The sequence below is a fragment of the Cajanus cajan genome, chromosome 6 (genome assembly GCF_000230855.2).
Source record: "Cajanus cajan strain Asha chromosome 6, NIPB_CcT2T_4, whole genome shotgun sequence".
NCBI lineage: Eukaryota > Viridiplantae > Streptophyta > Magnoliopsida > Fabales > Fabaceae > Cajanus > Cajanus cajan.
This window is the reverse complement of record NC_138522.1, coordinates 53,939,160-53,957,592: the sequence shown is the minus strand read 5'-3', so window position 1 is coordinate 53,957,592 and position 18,433 is coordinate 53,939,160.

Sequence of the window (18,433 nt, the reverse complement as noted above, 5' to 3'; positions counted from 1 at the left end):
AGTTGGCAACTTGAGTTTCTCCACCATGTAGTTGGATACTACATTTTCACAACTTCCACTGTCTATGATGACGTCACAGATTTTACCATTACTGGTGCAACGAGTGTGGAAGATGTTGTGCCTGAGCCAGTGATCGTCTTTTGTTGGCGCTGTGTGCAGACTTCGCCTTACCACTAATAGCTCTCCATGATCGGCAGGCGTACAGTCTTCGTCATACACAGGTTCAATGTCTGCTTCTGATTCTTCCTCTGATAATTCATGTGGTTCTTCTTCAATGATGGTGAAAGCCTTTCGATTGGGACAGTCGGAAGAAATATGTCCAAAGCCTTGACATTTGAAACATTTTATAGTTGATTTGGATTGTGGGGCAGGTTTGGAGTTGTTGTTTTTGGTATTTTGGGCTGGTAGTTTGGAGGTGTTGGACCGGGTGTTTTGGGCTTTACTGTTATAAAAAGGATTTTTGGATGAGGATGGTTGATAAGGGTTTTTAGAGTAGGAAGGGCGGAACGGGTATTTGGATGTGGAGGGTTGGTCTCGAAGAGTGGTGGAGAGTTGTTTTTCAATTTTGATGGCAAGTTGTACTACATCATCTAAGTCCTGGTACTGTTGTAATTGGACTTGGTTGGCTATTTCAATGTTTAGTCCACCAATAAAACGAACTATTTTTTGTTCCTCGTCATCTTTAAGGTCACATTTCATTACTAACAACTCAAATTCCTGGGAATATTCTTCTACTGTGCGTGACTGTTGAGACAGTTTGTGAAGCATCATATAGTTTTCTTGCTTATAGTGGAAAGGTAAGAACTTACTTGTGAGTTTCTTCTTCATCTTCTCCCAAGATTTGATCTTTTCCTTCCCTGCTCTTTCACGCTTCTTGTTGAGATTCTCCCACCAGATGGATGCATGCTTCTTCAATCGGATAGCCACCATTTTGACCTTGAGTTTATCTTGAACATCATGCAGGTCAAAAATTCTTTCCACCGTTCGGAGCCAATCCATAAATTCGTCAGGTTGTAATCTCCCTTCGAATTCAGGTATATCTACCTTGAAATTATGAAAACGATTGGTTTGTTGTGTCCTTGACACTTGGTGACTTCTAGAGGAATAAGAAGATGAGGAATCACTGTTGTCTGACTCATGATTTGGTTTATTCCTCAGCTGTTCAAGTTCAACTCGTTGACTTGCAACTGTTTCTTGAAGCTCTCGCAGTTGCCTTTTCATTTCCTCAAATTCGATATCTCGAATGGTCACATCGTTTTGCTTTCCACGAACCATGGTGAAGGTGGATAGGAATAAAGGGGTAATTTAAGAGGTTAAAGGGGTAATATGGGAATTTAGGTTAGGGTAAAATGGTTTTTGTAGAAAAGGGCAATTTTGGAATTTTGAAAATATAAGGGCTAAATTGTAATTTTAGAAAGTTTAGGGGCAAAAATATAAATTCAGAAAGTACAGGGGTAAAAGTGAAATTTCAAAACTTACAGGGGCTTTTTTTGCAAATTATGAAACTTTGGTCAAAGTCAACACTGAAGACACGTGGCAGAATATGGTTGGTCAGAGGTGGCAAATGAGGGTTCTCAGTCAACGTTGACCACTTATACGTGGCGTCTCCTGAGTGGCTGATTAAAGATGACGTGGCGCTTATGTGGCGATGACGTCAGCTTGTCTTCAACCTCCAGAAATTCCGGTGACCGGCAAATTTTCCGGCGAACTTTTCCGACGAATTTTCCGGTGACTTTCCGGGTGGTTTCCGGCGATACAAACTATCGTTCCCAAGGTTTTGGGACCTTCCGGACGCTTCTACGGGGTCGGTTTTTCGAGAAAAGGCCTCTAAGGGTGGGTTTTCGGGGCTGGCCGAATTTCCAATGGATTTTCCGGCGACCGGAAAGTTCCAAATCTCTTTTCTAATAAACCCAAAGGCGTAGGAAGCTTCGGAACCTTGCTCTGGTACCAAAAATGGCACAGAATGCAAAGGAAGAACTCTCTAAGAGAGAAAATACTCAATTGAGTAATAGAAATGATATTGATTGATCAGTGCCTTGAGAGCTTACATTGATAGCTATTTATAGGAATCAGAAACAAAGAAAATACAAATCATAGAAGCTGGCAATTTAGAAAAACAGAGGGGGTGGTGGTTGCTTTGTGGAAAAAGAAATTCGGTGGTTGTCATTGTTGACAATGGTGACTGGCATGTGCTGGCATGTGGCTCATGTGCTGGCATGTGGCTGGCATAGCTTTCCAGATCATCAATGGTGGCGGAAATTTAATTCATTATCAATATTTGGATATGTCTTCCTGGTGTGACCAGGGGTGTGACAATAGGAACAATTTTTTACACGATTATGTTGTTTTCTAATGCCCGTCTCTGTTCTAATCTTGCTAGACTTTGGCCAACCCTTGAAAGTTTGCTTGAGTTATGGATTTGACCACAAAGTTGAAAGAAACGCAACATCTGAGAAAAGTTTGACCCGCTGAGAGATTTACAGTAAGGCTAAATGAAATGTTGTATGATTGCGGCATGTTCCAGAAAGGTATACAAATGAAAGTTTGGAGAGTTCCGACATGAAGATTATTGGCTTACTTACACTAGTCCAACTTTGTGGTCAAATCCAGAACTCAAGCGAACTTTCAAGGGTCGACCAAAGTCTAGCAGCATTAAAACATAGATGAACATTAGAGACCAACATAATCAGTTTCTGCCACTATTGATCTTTATTGTTGTATTGAATCTTAATAAATTTATTTAGATATATATATATAATGTTAATATTCAATAAATTTAATTATTTGATGTTAGTTTCTGAGTTTTGGTATTTGACAAGTGAAAATCGAAAAAAAAAATTATTGATAGGTTAGATCGACCTGTTCTGATTCCACTTTGTATGTGCTAATTTTGATTTTGGAACGTCCCATTCTGATCTGTTTTCCATGTGTTATTTTTTAATCCGGAACGGTCCGTTTCGATTTCAGAACAGCCCGTTCCGAACGTGAACATTAAATGGTACTAGTTGGAGAAATAAATTTACACAGTTGCTATTTGGGTAAATATTTTTTTAAATAGTATTATTTGAGTAAAAAATTCTATAAGGTTACAATACTCAGTTTTTTTAAACATAAAATATTTAATTTGTTACAAATTTAAATATATTTAGCTATTAAAAATAAATAATAAAAATAGAAGGAAAAAATATTTGACTTAAAAATATGATATGTATATATATTATTTTTTTATGTACATGTTACACATCTTTAAAAAAAAATATTTAAAATTATAGTTCATGATAAAAACAGCTTTGTAGCACAAAAAATGTATCTTTGTATAAATATATGTTTATGCTATTAAAGTTTTCTTAAATAATAAAAGTATAAATTTAAAAAATATTTTATCTTAATTAATTATTTTTTAATAGTAATTATAAACCTTTAAAGTAAGATTTTATTTTTATATTTATTAGTCATGTATGATAAGCTCAGCTTAAAAAATATTCTAGATAAAATACTATAAATTTCTGTAAAATATGAAAATTAAAGACAATATTTATTATATTAGATAATTGATTTATAAAAAAGTTTATCAATACAAAATTTTATAAAATACATGTTATGAAGTCAAAACACTGTAACTATATATAGTTATAAGTGAAAATTAAAAATATTTTATTTTTAATATGTAAATTTATATTATAAAATGAGATGAAATTTAAGTTACATATATTTTTCTAATTAGAGTTATGTTTTACTCAAATAAAATGAGAACAGTATGACTGTATATAAAGAATAGATTAATTAGGTGTGACAAATTCTATAATTTAAGTATCATATGAATCAATTATATTATTGTTTAACTAAATAATTTTAAAGGATCTTCACATATTTTTTATTTTCTAAGAAAAAAAAATTATCCAATTTTAAAAAACGTATATAATTTTTTTAAAATCTATTTTTTTTTGCCTAGAACTAAAAAGAATCCATATTAAATTTTCAAAGCAACATGAAATGCTCTTCTATATTATGCAGTTGTGTTGAGTCCCGCCTTAAAACAAAATTGAATCAGATCATTTCAGGTGGGTTAAGGTCCACGCTAACATCAACTTTCTTTTCAATAAATAAAAAATGTTGTTTGAGGCCTTGGGGGCTAAAACTAAAAAGCCCATTATATTACTTCCCAATACAATAGGTACAGTGACTTTTGAGGGGCTATACCGAGACAGAGATATGGAAAGTTAGGAAAAGCGCGGATAAATAATTGAAAAATATATGGGAGAGTAAATGCATCTTTGGTTTTACTTCAAACACATACTTAACTCCACATCAGTATATTTGATAGAAAGGAAACAAAAATATATATATAAAAAAAAAGTTAACGTACAAGTTGTTTGATCGGAGTGAAATAAAAGGAAAATAAAATAAAAGTTAATTTTTTGAAAAATTATTTAGTTTAAAAATAATAAATAAGTATTATTTATTATTATTATTATTGTGATTTTTATTAAAAATAAAATTTATATGTACAATCCTATGATTATATATATATATTATGTGTGTATATATATATTTATTTATTTATTTTATTTTTTTGCTTTTATCTCACATTTTTTTGTATCTAAACGTGACACCCATCTATTCCCAATAGTGATACCATATAAGGATATAAATAATTCATAAATCTCAATTCATTTTCATCAAGTCATAAATAAAGTAATTCAGTTCTACTGAAAAACAAATAACGGAGTAATAGTGAGAATTACAACTTGAATATATTAAACTAAAACAAAAGAGATAACATAATTTCTAAACTACTCTCAGGCCCCAATGTCTCATTGCCATTAGAGCTACTACATGCACTTAGATCTCTCCTTGCTCCTCCAAAGACCGAGGATTTTCATATGCAAAACATGCAAAAATATACCAACAAACAAAAAGTAAGTGAGAACAATCTCATTCTACAAGGAATGGGTCGCAACCCTCCATATCCCCCTTGATGATAACAAATATAATAGCAATAATTAATACATCAATTTCAATTGTAAACGCCATCAATTACACTCACAAACACATACATAGTAATGCAATGCGGTGTGCACCTACATCCAAATGCATGGGGTATCAAGCCCTCATCATAAAAAATATACGGTTGGTACCTAAGCTCCGAGTTAACCTTAGGCTATCAACACAAAAGTGTTCCCACCAGAATACCAGCAGGTTCCCACTAGAACCACAGAATCAGGTTCCTACGAAAACCACATAATCATGCATGTATGATGCATGTCACAACCATGCAATGCTTATATATAAATACATCGTGATCATCATATAGTTTATCGTTCACCAACATCTATAGTCATCTACATCTATTGTCATCCATCAAGATAATAATCATCATTCACCAAGCATATGTACACATTTGTGATCATATAATCAATCATTAACATCATTGTCCAAACAATTCATTAAATAAGTCATTGTCGCACCACCCATACGAGACCCATCATTTCAATCAACAACATAATAATAACACCATTTAAAACATCATAAAAACGTCTTACGACAATCTATGTCGGCTTAGAAACCCATGCCCAACATCTACACTCAGTTTCTACAACTACGCGTGGCATCGACTAGTCATGTCCAGCACCGAGCACTGACTGATCACGCTCGGCACCGAGCACTCGAGCCTGGTGCTACATGCGGTCCAACACCCACACCAAACAATGGAACAATAATCTTGAAATAGACATTAATCAATTCATACATAACTCACAATATGTCATATTAATGACATACTCACACATTATAACTAGATATTAAATAATATAATGATTACACAACATCATTCAATACACCTCAAGTAAGAATCATCATGAGATAGTTTAATCATATACTAGCACCTTAACCATAGCCACCAAGGTCAATGTCACTATGAATTTCTAGCAATTTTATCATCGTCACACATGAAGTTCTTAGATATTGTTGTCATTATAACACCTAAAGCCATTAATAAACAACTTACATCATAACCTATTAACAATTGTTTTCTACCATAATTCATTCTTCTTAAACATTGATATAAGTACCTCAAAACACTCATAAGATCAAACACTTAAAGAGTAAAACTATTCATCATCTTCATTACAAATTACATTTCCACAACTTAACCTTTTAAGACATCCTATGATTCAAACATCCTATATATATATGATATCAAGTTGATCTTAATTTTATTGGAAAGCTAATACAATTATCTCCAACTTCTATGTTGACCTCGAGAGTTAAATATGTCATCTACTATTTTAAATAAATACATAACCACAACATTTAGCTTAAATATGATAGCCTGACCTTTGCTCACTATTCGATTATAAATAAAGTTCTATAACTCCTTTTTAGTTGATTCCAACAACATTTAAAAGCTAACATCCAAGGCTAATACATTCATGAACATCACTAAACCTAATTTTTCCATTTAAATCTACTCGAAAACCTTACAATGTGCGCACATTATAATTTGCGCACAAAATATGATATTCATCTTTTAACTCACATAACTTGGTCACTCCTTGTCATTTTTATGTTATTCATGAGTATAAACTATAAATCTAAATGTCTACTTTCTAGCCCAATAATAAAAAACTCATTTTCATTAATCATACACAGAAAAATCAGATAAATACTTAGGTATGTTCATACCAAAATTTTCAGATTCTAAAACAACTCTCATTCAAACTCTCTTTTCTCAATCTAATTGGTAAAAATCATGATTTAAGCTTGATACTACTCCATTATACCATCAATTACTCAAATAAAACATCAACTTTACATTCTAATTACATATCTCTATTAACTATTCTCACAATAATCATTTAGGGTTCTCACGGGAACCTACAAATAGTTCAAATTTCACAATTATATGTTTAATCACGAAATTGGAGATATATACAATTGCACCACATCAAATAGAACTATAAGCAATCATATGGAAGATCAAAAAATATATAATGAAATCAATTAGGGAAACCCCCTTCATACAATACAAGCAACAGGAAAGGGTTTGGAGGTCAATCCCACTACCTAACATACAAACTCACACCTAGAGCGAGGTTTCTTACTTTAAATGAAGGACATAGATCTTTGGGGTGAGGGAGGGTATTCTCCTACAAACTTTAGTTCTCCTTCCCATTCTTCAAAATGATAGAAAACGATGAGCATGAAAATAAAAGAATTGTTGTAACCCCTTTTTAAAAATTTAACTCACATTTAACCCTTTAATAAAAATACTTTAATCATAGTTATCTTTTTATTCTCCTAAAATATTAAAACTTACAAATAAATAATATATCAAATAAACATATTTCTTTCAACCCAAATATTATAACAAAGTACAATAATTAATAATTAACAAATATAATATATATATATATAATAAATCTATTTCTTCTAACACAATTATAATTAAAAAAAATTATAAATAATTATAATAAAAACACATATTTTTCTCTGAATACTTATTATAGCAAAATATCATAAAAAATACATATTATATTTCTCTAATAAATATGATAGAAAATAATTTTTATAAATATTCATTATTTAATTAAAATACGCATGATTATTGACATCCTTTAAAATATTTCATAAAACTCATTTAATTAATTAAGTCAATTATAAGAAAATAAACCCAATAAATATAAAATAAATAATAATTAAATTATTATATTAGTAAAAAAATTGAGATATTATACTTTGCACTTCGTAATATTGTGAATTGAAGAAAATTTTCTGTATGGACTTCTTCTCACTTCTTCACAATTTTTTTATATCTATTTGTGTTTCTTAAACAATGCTTCTACATTGACTTCTATCTATTTTTCTTCTCTTTTGATTTCTTTCTCTCCTACCAAATACAACACACATGTTTTTATTCGGCAATAGAACATTAATCTAATATATTTATTTTTGTTGTGAAAATGAAAAGAAAAAAGACATGCTAGATATAAAAAAAAAAGTTGCTACTATAGTTGTTAAAGAAAAATTACAAGAAAAAAGAATCGTTAACCATTGGAATAGTTAAAGACTTGATTATCTATAAGATGTGTTAAAGTATAAAGTTTGTCTTAAGTTATCTCTAATTAAGTGTGTAAAACATTAAAATTACTTATTTTACCACTTAAGAGAAGAAGAAAAAAAAAGATATGTACTTTATTTTGGAAGTGACACTTTATTTTTGAGGGATCTTTGTTGTGGGAGTGAACTCCTTTGTTTTCGTTACGTCACACTTTTTTCAATTGTCAATGATAAAAGTGTAACTATCAGAGATATGGTGACTAGGGGGAAATGGGTTTTGAATGGAAATTTAGTTGGCGGACAAATTTGCTCCAATAGAGTTTGACCAACTAACTTTATTGCAACGAGAATTGCAATCAACTTTTTTATAGGTGAATTCCAAAGACAGTTGGCGATGAAAAGCTACTAAAGATGGAGTTTATTCGGTAAAGTCAACATACTCAATCATCACAAATGAACACTTATTTGTTGATTTTCCACTCCAAAAATTCCTATGGTGTAATCTTGTACCCACAAAGGTATCCTTTTTTGCCTGAACAACCATACTAGATAGAATACCAAATAAATCGAACCTTATTCGAAGGAATGTCTTATCAATTAATGTTGGTTTATGTGTTTGGTGTGGTTTTAGTGAGGAAAGTACCTCCCATATTTTGTTTGAATGCTACTTTTCCCATAGAATTTGGATACTATGTTTAGGTTGGTGTGGTTTTACTTCTACTCTTCATGTTTCTTGCCATGACAATTTTCACCAGTTTGTTGGACTACTAAATTGTAGTAGTCTGAATCATCTTATATGGTCAGTAATTTGGATGACAATCATTTGGTCACTATGGTTAGCTAGGAACCCTTGCTATTTTTCAGAGTAAAATTTTTGACATAGCTAAAATTCTATACTTAATTAAAGTACAATCTTGTAAGTGGATATCAGCCAAGGATCACTCAGTTTCCTACTCATTCTTTGACTAATTTGAATATCCTACAACTTGCCTTAATTGTGTATGACTAGTTTTGATCTTTCTTACTATATGGTGTCCTACTGTGCTGCTGGGCAATTGGGATTTATATTTTGGTGATGTATAGGTGTAATTGGGTATTTGTTGTAATTTATTTGCGGTTAGGTTTTCAATTTGTTTAAGCTGATATAATTTTAGTATAATAATTATTAACAACTAGCTCTTATTTCTTTGTAATTCGAACTTGTATTTGTATGAATTGGAGTAGCTCATATACTCCCTTTTAATTTAATTTCATTTGCTTATAAAAAAACATAAAAGGATATTTTATTTTATTACTATTATTATTTCTGTTTGAAAATAATAATAATAATATTTTATTTTTTAAAATCTACAAAGGTGGGTTTTCACTATTACATTTTCTCATTTGCAACGAGGAATCAAATTTATTTATTTTTAAATACAAAACGTGTTTGGTTGAAGTTTTTTAAATTTAGATTTTAAAATTTGTTAATTCAAACATATTTATTTATTATTTTTATTATATATCATTTTTTTTAAATAGATAACTTAGAAATCTAAAACCGACATTTGTTAAAAAGGCATCAACTTAGCAAATTCAAAGTGTCTTTGAAACGATTTTTTTTAATAATAACGTGTATTTCACATGTTAAATATTTATTAAATATAACCAGTGGGATTGAGGCACTTCGTGCCTCTATTAAAAATAAAATAAAAATAAAAATTAAATAATAAAAGTATATTGACAAACAATAAGATTCTGGTATGATGTATGGTTACCAACGCAAACGACTATCATCCAAAAGGCCTTAACATTCATTCCTCTCGTGGAACTCTTTAAGACAGTGCGTGACTACATAACTGATACGAGAGAATGAAATATTGAAAGATTACAAGCTTGGTTGCCTTCTGAAATGCTTGAGACAATTCAGTGTCTTCATCCTCCAATTGCTGATAATGGTTCTGATGAAATAATTTGGGGCCCTACTCCTGATGGGATTTTCACTACTAAATCAGCATTTGATGTTGTTTCCCCTCCCCGTGAGGATTCTCACTCTGCATTTTTCAGAGTAATTTGGAAATGGAAAGGCCCTGAGAGGATTCGCTTATTTCTTTGGCGAGTATTGCACGATAGCCTCATGACCAACCTGGCCCGCTTTGAACGAGGTCTTGGACCAGACTCTACCTGCTCCATTTGCAGGCAGGAAGAAGAAGATATTATCCACGTGTTACGAGATTATAAGTTTGCAAAGGAAGTTTGGAGTAAAATTCCAGGTGGAGCGACAGTTAGCATGTCAATAAATGGAGATTTTCAGAGTTGGATAATTTCAAACTTGACAAGGAACAATCAATTAACTCCAAATTGGTCCATCACATTTGCCTTTACTCTTGACTCAATTTGGCATCGCCGAAATAAATTAATTTTCTTAAACTCCATTCTATCAGTAGATCAGGTGGTGGAGGAGATAAGAATGAGAGTTGATTCATTTTTTGCAGCTACCTCAACAGGGGAGGCCTTTATGCGGACCCCTCTGTTTAGTTCTGACCATTGGAAGTGCCCACCAGAAAGGTTCATCAAGCTTAATGGGGATGGCGCAGTCACAAAAGATGGATATGGCTCATGTGGTGGTGTTGTCAGAGATTCTGAAGGTAGATTTATCATTGCGTTTTCAAAAAGTCTTGGACGCTACTCGATCATTCAGTCCGAGCTTTGGGCTTTATTGTTAGGGCTTCGTCTTATTCAAAATCATCATCTAGGAGGGCAAATTTCAATTGAATCGGATTCTAAGGAGGCAGTCAAACTGATTGAAGAAGGTTGCAATAGAGGGCATCCATGCTATGATCTCGTCAAGGCAATTAATGACTTAACTTTATATCTTTCTGTTTTCTCTTATTCCTATATAGCTAGGGAAGCCAATCTAGTGGCTGATAAGTTAGCTAGGCATAGATCAAGGTTAGAGGAGAATATGACAATCTTTCATTCCCCTCCTAGCTTTATACTTTCCTTGTTAGTCGCAGATAATGCGGTTCTTATTTGAGTTTGCGTTTTTGAGCTTTTAGCCCCCTCCATTACCAAAAAAAATAAAAAATTATTAGATTTAAGTTCTTAAATTTGATAAAAAAATATTTTTCTAATTTTTTAAAATAGATGGGTAGAATGGTCAAAAAAATGTGGAAACCAGGATTATTACTAGAAAAGGTATCCCCTTTATATATTAATTAATATAGATAAAATATATAATAAATTATATATAAATAAAATTTATGTTTAAATATATACATTATATTTAAAAATAATATAAATAGATACTTTTAAGTATATAAATTATATTTTAGATTTAAGATAAATAAATATATTATTTTAACTATTGACAAATTATTTTAAATTATTTTATTTTAATTTATAAATAAATATTATAATAAAATTTGAATTAATAGAAACTTAAAAAAAATCCTTAAAACACTTTCATTGAAAAATAATCTCAAAAAATATTCTCATGTAAAAAAGTCGTTCATATGTAATATATAAAAAAATGATAAATTCTAAGTCCAACATGACAATTACAAAATATACACTTTATTATTATTATTATTATTATTATTATTATTATTATTATTATTATTATTATGTATTTTATCTGTTATCTTTTACAAAATATCAATCATAATTATAAACGATCAAACACATATAAAGTATTAACGTAAAATCATACATTTTAAAGAAAATTTGTGACAATCAAGTAGGTCCAAAATAGGCATGGCAACGGGGTGGATCGGGTATGGATTTCATGATATCTGTTTCTGTTCCTGAGATTCAAACCCATATCCATCTCCGTTATCGTACTAGTCGGATATGTAATTTTGTTCCATCCTTGTCCTCATCAGATATACCCGTATTTGTATCCGTAATTTTTTTTTATAAAAAAAATACACAATATTTTTAGCTTATCTTTCAATTATATTACAATTGTAATTGAATCATTTGTCTATTTCATATTTTAATTAATAAACTTCTTAATAATAATAAAACCACAAATATTTCACATCATAATAAATAATCATACATAATTAAATATTAAAATTCTTTAAAATAATTAAATCGAGGATGGGGATGGAGACGAGGATGGGGCAAGTAAGTATATACCCGTCCTTGTCGTCGTCCTTAGTTTAATATTTCAGATTTTACCCGTATTCATACCCAGTCAAATCGGCTATTTCCCGTCAAAGTCGAGATAGATTCGATTATTATCCACATATACGAATTTATTTGTCATCCCTAATCTAGAATTGAACATAAAATCCATTAACTCTATTTAAATTTAATTTAAGTCTTTTGTTTATTTTTCATTAATAATGTTGTTATAGCTAAAATCCCATCTAGGGATGGCAATGGGGCCCCATGGGGGCGGGTAATAGTAAATCTGTCCCCACCCCGCTAGATGAAAATTGGCCCCATATCCACCCCATATCCACGCGAGTATCCATTAAGCGGGTATCCATGAATTTCTTGAATACTCACGGATATCCATGGATATTTATAAATTTTTTAAGAAATTAAAAAAAATAATTACAAATAATTTTTAAGTTTATATTTAATATCATTGAAACATTAAAAAAAATCAATGTTAATTTTGAACTTGTATTTAACTTTAATTTTGTTGAAATAATAATAAAAATGTAAGATAATCAATAACTTAAAATACATCAATCTCACAAGTAAGTGAAAGTCTCATATCACAAAGTTATAATAATTTAATCTCATAATTCCAAACGAAAGTAAACGACTTAAATTACATAAATCTTATTGGTCCAATCAAAGCTAGAAAATTAATCAAATTACTTCCAACATAATTCTATAACATGTTTAACACATGTTGATAACTTCATCAACCTCACTTTTGTAAGAAAATAAGATGAGAGAATGTAGTTTTAGGGTTATGTGGTACAAGGATAATTAGGATATTTAAAAAATATTATTAAACGGGTACCCGCAGGTATGAATATCATCATACCTGCCCCCGCCCCGTTTATAAATGGGTAAAAAATTATCCGTCCCCATTATCCGCGAGTACCCAGTTAGCTTATCCATTTATTATCCGTAGCGGATTTTACTCACAGATATTCGCAGGTGCGAGTATTTTTATCATCCCTAATCCCATCTAAAATATAAAATATCAATCACAATTCACAACAACAAAATACCTTATAAATGCAATATACTTGTATAGATGCATACTCTATATTGTATTTTTATGATATCCAATTAGGCACCGATTCCCAGCATGAAAATCACTAAAAACCATTTTATGAGAATTAAACTTGTGTTAACATTATTTAACGCAACATAAACTATTAATTATAAATAACATAGACATTAAGTAGTTGAAGCTAAAAAAATATCACAAAACAAAACCTCAAAAGAACAAACATAAGAACTTATAAATATATCAATAATATTTTAATACAAAAATCTTATAATTTAAACAAAATGATAAAATATAAAAAAAATGATATACAATAGTTTGTAATGAGAAACATGCGTAAATAAGACGATTCTTGCTCATTTTGTAAAAGATGATTAATCTAACCTTTCAGAGATCGATATGCTCTCGGACCTCTCAACCATAAAACCTTCAACAACTATTGTTAAATCAAATATCTTAGCTATGAGCTAACAATATTATAGAATATAATTGTTGGGTATTGAGTTTCATTCCTATGTGAAGAAAATGCCCAAAATTGAGAAGCCTAAATTTTGTCTCACTTAAAAACTAAGTGGAGAGTGGTTTCTTAGGGTAAAAAAAAAAAAGAGAGAAAGAAAATTACACAGCCGTCAGGGAGAGAAAGAAGAGAGAAAAAGAGCAAAAATTTGGTTCCCACACACAAAGCAGTTTTAGTAAAATTGCGATCCCCACTTCGTTTACTGTTGGATCGGGCTGGAAATTTGACAACAGCTTCTTAAAACGGTGATCTTCGTTTTGACCATTGGGATCGTGGATTGGAGGTTTGTGGTTAGAGAAATCAATTTCATACAGTTGCTCTAATTTGAGGTTTCTTCTTCTTTATTCTTCAGTTGGAAAGCCTTGTTGCTTTAATATATCAGTTGGTTGTAAGCATTTGTTTATGCATTTGATTAGACTCTCTTGTATCATGATTTGATCATAGTAGAGCTTGATTGACTAGCTTATGCCCGTGGGTTTTTACTTCTCACATTGAGAGGGTTTTCCCACGTTAAAAATATTTGTGTCTCTTTGTGATTATTTTCTGCCATTTATTTTTTTGTTGCTCCTCGTTGGTTTTTGCAAGTTGGGGAAATTATTTCCGCTGCGTACTTTGGTACTCTTGATTATTCTGTTGTTGTTTCCCCTATCACAGTGGCATCAGAGCTCTTTGGTTTGGGGCTATATTTACTTGCTAAAATGATGGAGGCAAATACAAAAATGGTTCCTTTGAATGGTACAAATTATCATTTTTGGAAGGGCAAGATGAAAGACTTGCTATTTGTGAAGAAAATGCATCTTCCTGTCTTTGCTACTCAAAAGCCGAATTTTATGTCTGAAGAAGAATGGGACTTTGAGCACCAACAGGTTTGTGGTTTTATTCGAAAATTTGTAGAAGACAATGTTTATAATCACATTGCAAATGAGACACATGCTAGAGCTTTATGGGAGAAGATTGAGTCCTTGTATGCTTCTAAACCAGGGAATAATAAATTATATTTGTTGAATTGTCTGATGAATTTGAGGTACAGGGAAAGTTCTTCCATTTCATATCACTTGAATGAATTTCAAGGGCTCCTAGATCAACTATTCGGAATGGGTATCAAATTTGATAATGAAGTTTTGGGACTATGGCTACTGAATACTTTACCTGAGTCTTGGGAGACATTTCGGGTTTTTATTACCAACTCAGCCCCTAATGGTGTTGTTTCTTTGCAAGCGGCAAAGAGTGGTGCTCTTAATGAAGAGATGAGAAGGAAGGCATAGGGTTCTTCATCTTAGTCTGAGGTACTTATCACAGAAAATAGGGGGAGAAGTCAGAAAAGAGAACTGAAGGGTAGTAGATAGAAGAGCAGGAGCAAGTCCAAGTCAAGATACAAGAATGTGGAGTGTTATTATTGTAATAAACCTGGGCATATCCAAAAGAATTGTTTTCTATGGAAAAAGGAAAACAAAGGCAAGAAAAGTAAGCAGAAAGAGAAGGATCATGATGATGATCGTGTTGCTACTGCTACTTGTGGTGATCTTGTTATTCTCAGTGACCATGTTTAGGGTTTTGGAGTGATCTTCACATCTTACATTTCTAGTGATTTTGGAGTGTTGAAGATGGGTAATGATGGTGTGTCTAAAGTGATTGGTGTTGGTGATGTTTGCCTACAAACCAACATGGGAATGCAGTTGTTGCTTAGAGGAGTCAAACATGCTCCTGATGTTCATTTTAATTTGAGCTCTGTGCAGATGCTTGACGATGGTGGTTATGATAACCACTTTGGTTCTGGAAAGTGAAAACTCACTAAAGGTAACTTGGTTGTGGTTAAAGGGGAGAAAAATTCTAAACTGTATTGGACTAAAGCTTTGGTTACTAAGGACAGTGTGAATGCTATGTATATGGAGGGATCTTTGTGGCACCTAAGGCTTGGTCATATCAGTGAAAAAGGGCTTAATTGCTTGGCTAAAAAGAATGTGTTTTTGGGATTGAGAAGTGCAGAGTTGGAGAAATGTTCTCATTGCATGGCTGGTAAACAAACTAGAGTATCCTTTAATAAGCATTCTCCCTCAAGAAAGTCAAAGTTGCTTGAATTGGTGCATTCTGATGTATGTGGTCCATTGAAGGTAAAGTCATTTAGTGGTGCACTTTACTTTTACTTTTATTGATGATTGTTCCAGGAAGCTATGGGTCTATGCATTGCAAAGGAAGGACCAAGTGCTTGAAAAGTTCAAAGAATTTCATGCTTTTGTTGAGAGGCAGTCAGGCAAGAAGCTGAAACGCATTCGTACTGACAATGGTGGTGAGTACCGTGGACCCTTTGATGTCTATTGCAAGCAGCAGGGTATCAGACATGAAAAGACTCCTCATAAAACTCCTCAATTGAATGGTTTAGTGGAGAGGATGAATAGGACATTGCTTGAGAGGGTGAGATGTATGCTCTCAGATGCTAATTTACCTAAGCATTTTTGGGGTGAGGCACTATATACGGCACTACATGTTATTAATCTCACTCCTACTGTTATTCTTGATAGTGAGGTGCCGGACAAAATTTGGTTTGGCAAAAATGCTAGTTATGATTACTTGCGTGTCTTCGGTTGTAAGGCATTTGTTCATGTTCCAAAGGATGAAAGATCCAAATTGGATACGAAGACAAGATAATGTATCTTTATTGGTTATGGTCAGGATGAATTTGGCTACAGGTTATATGATCCTATTGAAAAGAAGCTTGTTAGAAGCCGTGATGTGCAGTTCATGGAAGACCAAACCATTGAAGATATTAACAAGGTGGAGAAGACTACACCCGAGAAAGATAATAATTTGACTAATGGTAATCCCATGCGGTTGCCTGTTCACAATCTAGATAATGTTGAGACTGATGCTCCGAATGATGAGCAACATGGTGATGTTGATGATCAACATAATGGGGATGTATTAGAAGTTCCTTTTGATGATGCTCAAGAGGAACATGATATGGTACATGATGATGATCTTGATAATGATCATGAATTACCACAACTCCCTCCTAGGAGGTCCAACAGTTTGAGACACTTGTCTTCCAGGTATTCTTCTGATGAGTATGTGACCTTGACTGATGGAGGTGAACCTGAGTGTTTTGAAGAGGCTTTGGAAAGTGAAGAAAAGCAACAATGGTTGGATACAATGCAAGATGAGATGAAATCCTTGCATGATAATCACACTTATGACTTGGTGAAATTGCCTAAGGGCAAGAGGGCCTTAGAGAACAGGTGGATTTTCAGGGTAAAACAAGAAAGTAATTCTACATTTCCAAGGTACAAAGCCAGATTAGTGGTGAAAGGGTTTAGACAGATAAAGGGTGTTGATTTCAATGAGATTTTCTCACCTGTGGTGAAGATGTCATCCATTAGAACTGTATTAAGTTTAATTGCTACTCTTGATTTAGAGGTTGAGCAGATGGATGTGAAAACAACTTTCCTTCATGGTAATTTGGAGGAAGAGATTTACATGAAACAACCCGATGGTTTTCTTGTTGAAGGCAAGGAAGACTATGTGTGTAGGTTGAGAAAAAGCCTATATGGTTTGAAGCAGGTTCCAAGACAGTGGTATAAGAAGTTTGAGTCTTTTATGTGTGAGCAAGGCTACAAGAAGACTACTTCTGATCATTGTGTCTTTGTTAAAAAAATTTCTGATGATGACTTTATTATCCTATTATTGTATGTTGATGACATGCTTATTGTTGGGAAAAATGTTTCCAGGATTGACAGGTTAAAGAAGCATCTAGGCGAGTCATTTGCCATAAAAGACTTGGGAGCTGCTAAAAAGATTCTTGTATTAGTATCACACGTGATAGAAAAGAGAAGAAGCTTTGGCTATCACAAGAGCACTACATTAAGAAGGTATTACAGAGATTCCAGATGGAAAATTCTAAAGCAGTAAGCACTCCTCTTGCAGCTCATTTTAAATTGAGTGTTAAGCAGAGTCCTTCAAATGAAGCTGAGAATACATATATGAGCAGAGTTCCTTATGCATCTGTGGTGGGTAGTTTGATGTATGCAATGGTATGTACAAGACCAGATATTGCATATGCTGTTGGTACAGTAAGTCGATTCTTATCAAATCCAAGTAGAGAGCATTAGAATGTTGTGCAATGGATTTTGAGGTATCTTCATGGTACTAGTGGTTTAAGGCTTTGTTTTGGAGGAGATAAGCCTACTTTGGTGGGTTACTCAGACTCAGATATGGCTGGAGATGTTGATTCCAGAAAGTCCACTTCGGGCTATTTGATTAACTTTGCAGGGGGAGTTGTAGGTTGACAATCAAGGCTATAGAGGTGTGTAACATTATCTACTACAGAGGCAGAGTTCATTGCTATTACTGAAGCATGCAAGGAGTTGCTATGGTTGAAGAAATTATTGCAGGAGCTTGGTTTTGTGCAGGACAAATACCCTCTATTTATTGATAGTCAGAGTGCTATCCATCTTGGCAAGAATCCAACTTTCCATTCTAGGTCCAAACATATTGATGTAAGGTATCATTGGATACGTGATGCTTTGGATGCTAAGCTTTGTTGGAGTTGGTTAAAATTCATATTGATGATAATGGTGCTGATATGATGACTAAAGCATTGCCAAGAGAAAATTTTGAAGTTTGTTGTGAGATCGCCGGTTTAGCAGTTATCTCCACATAGTTGTGAGGGGGAGATTTGTTGG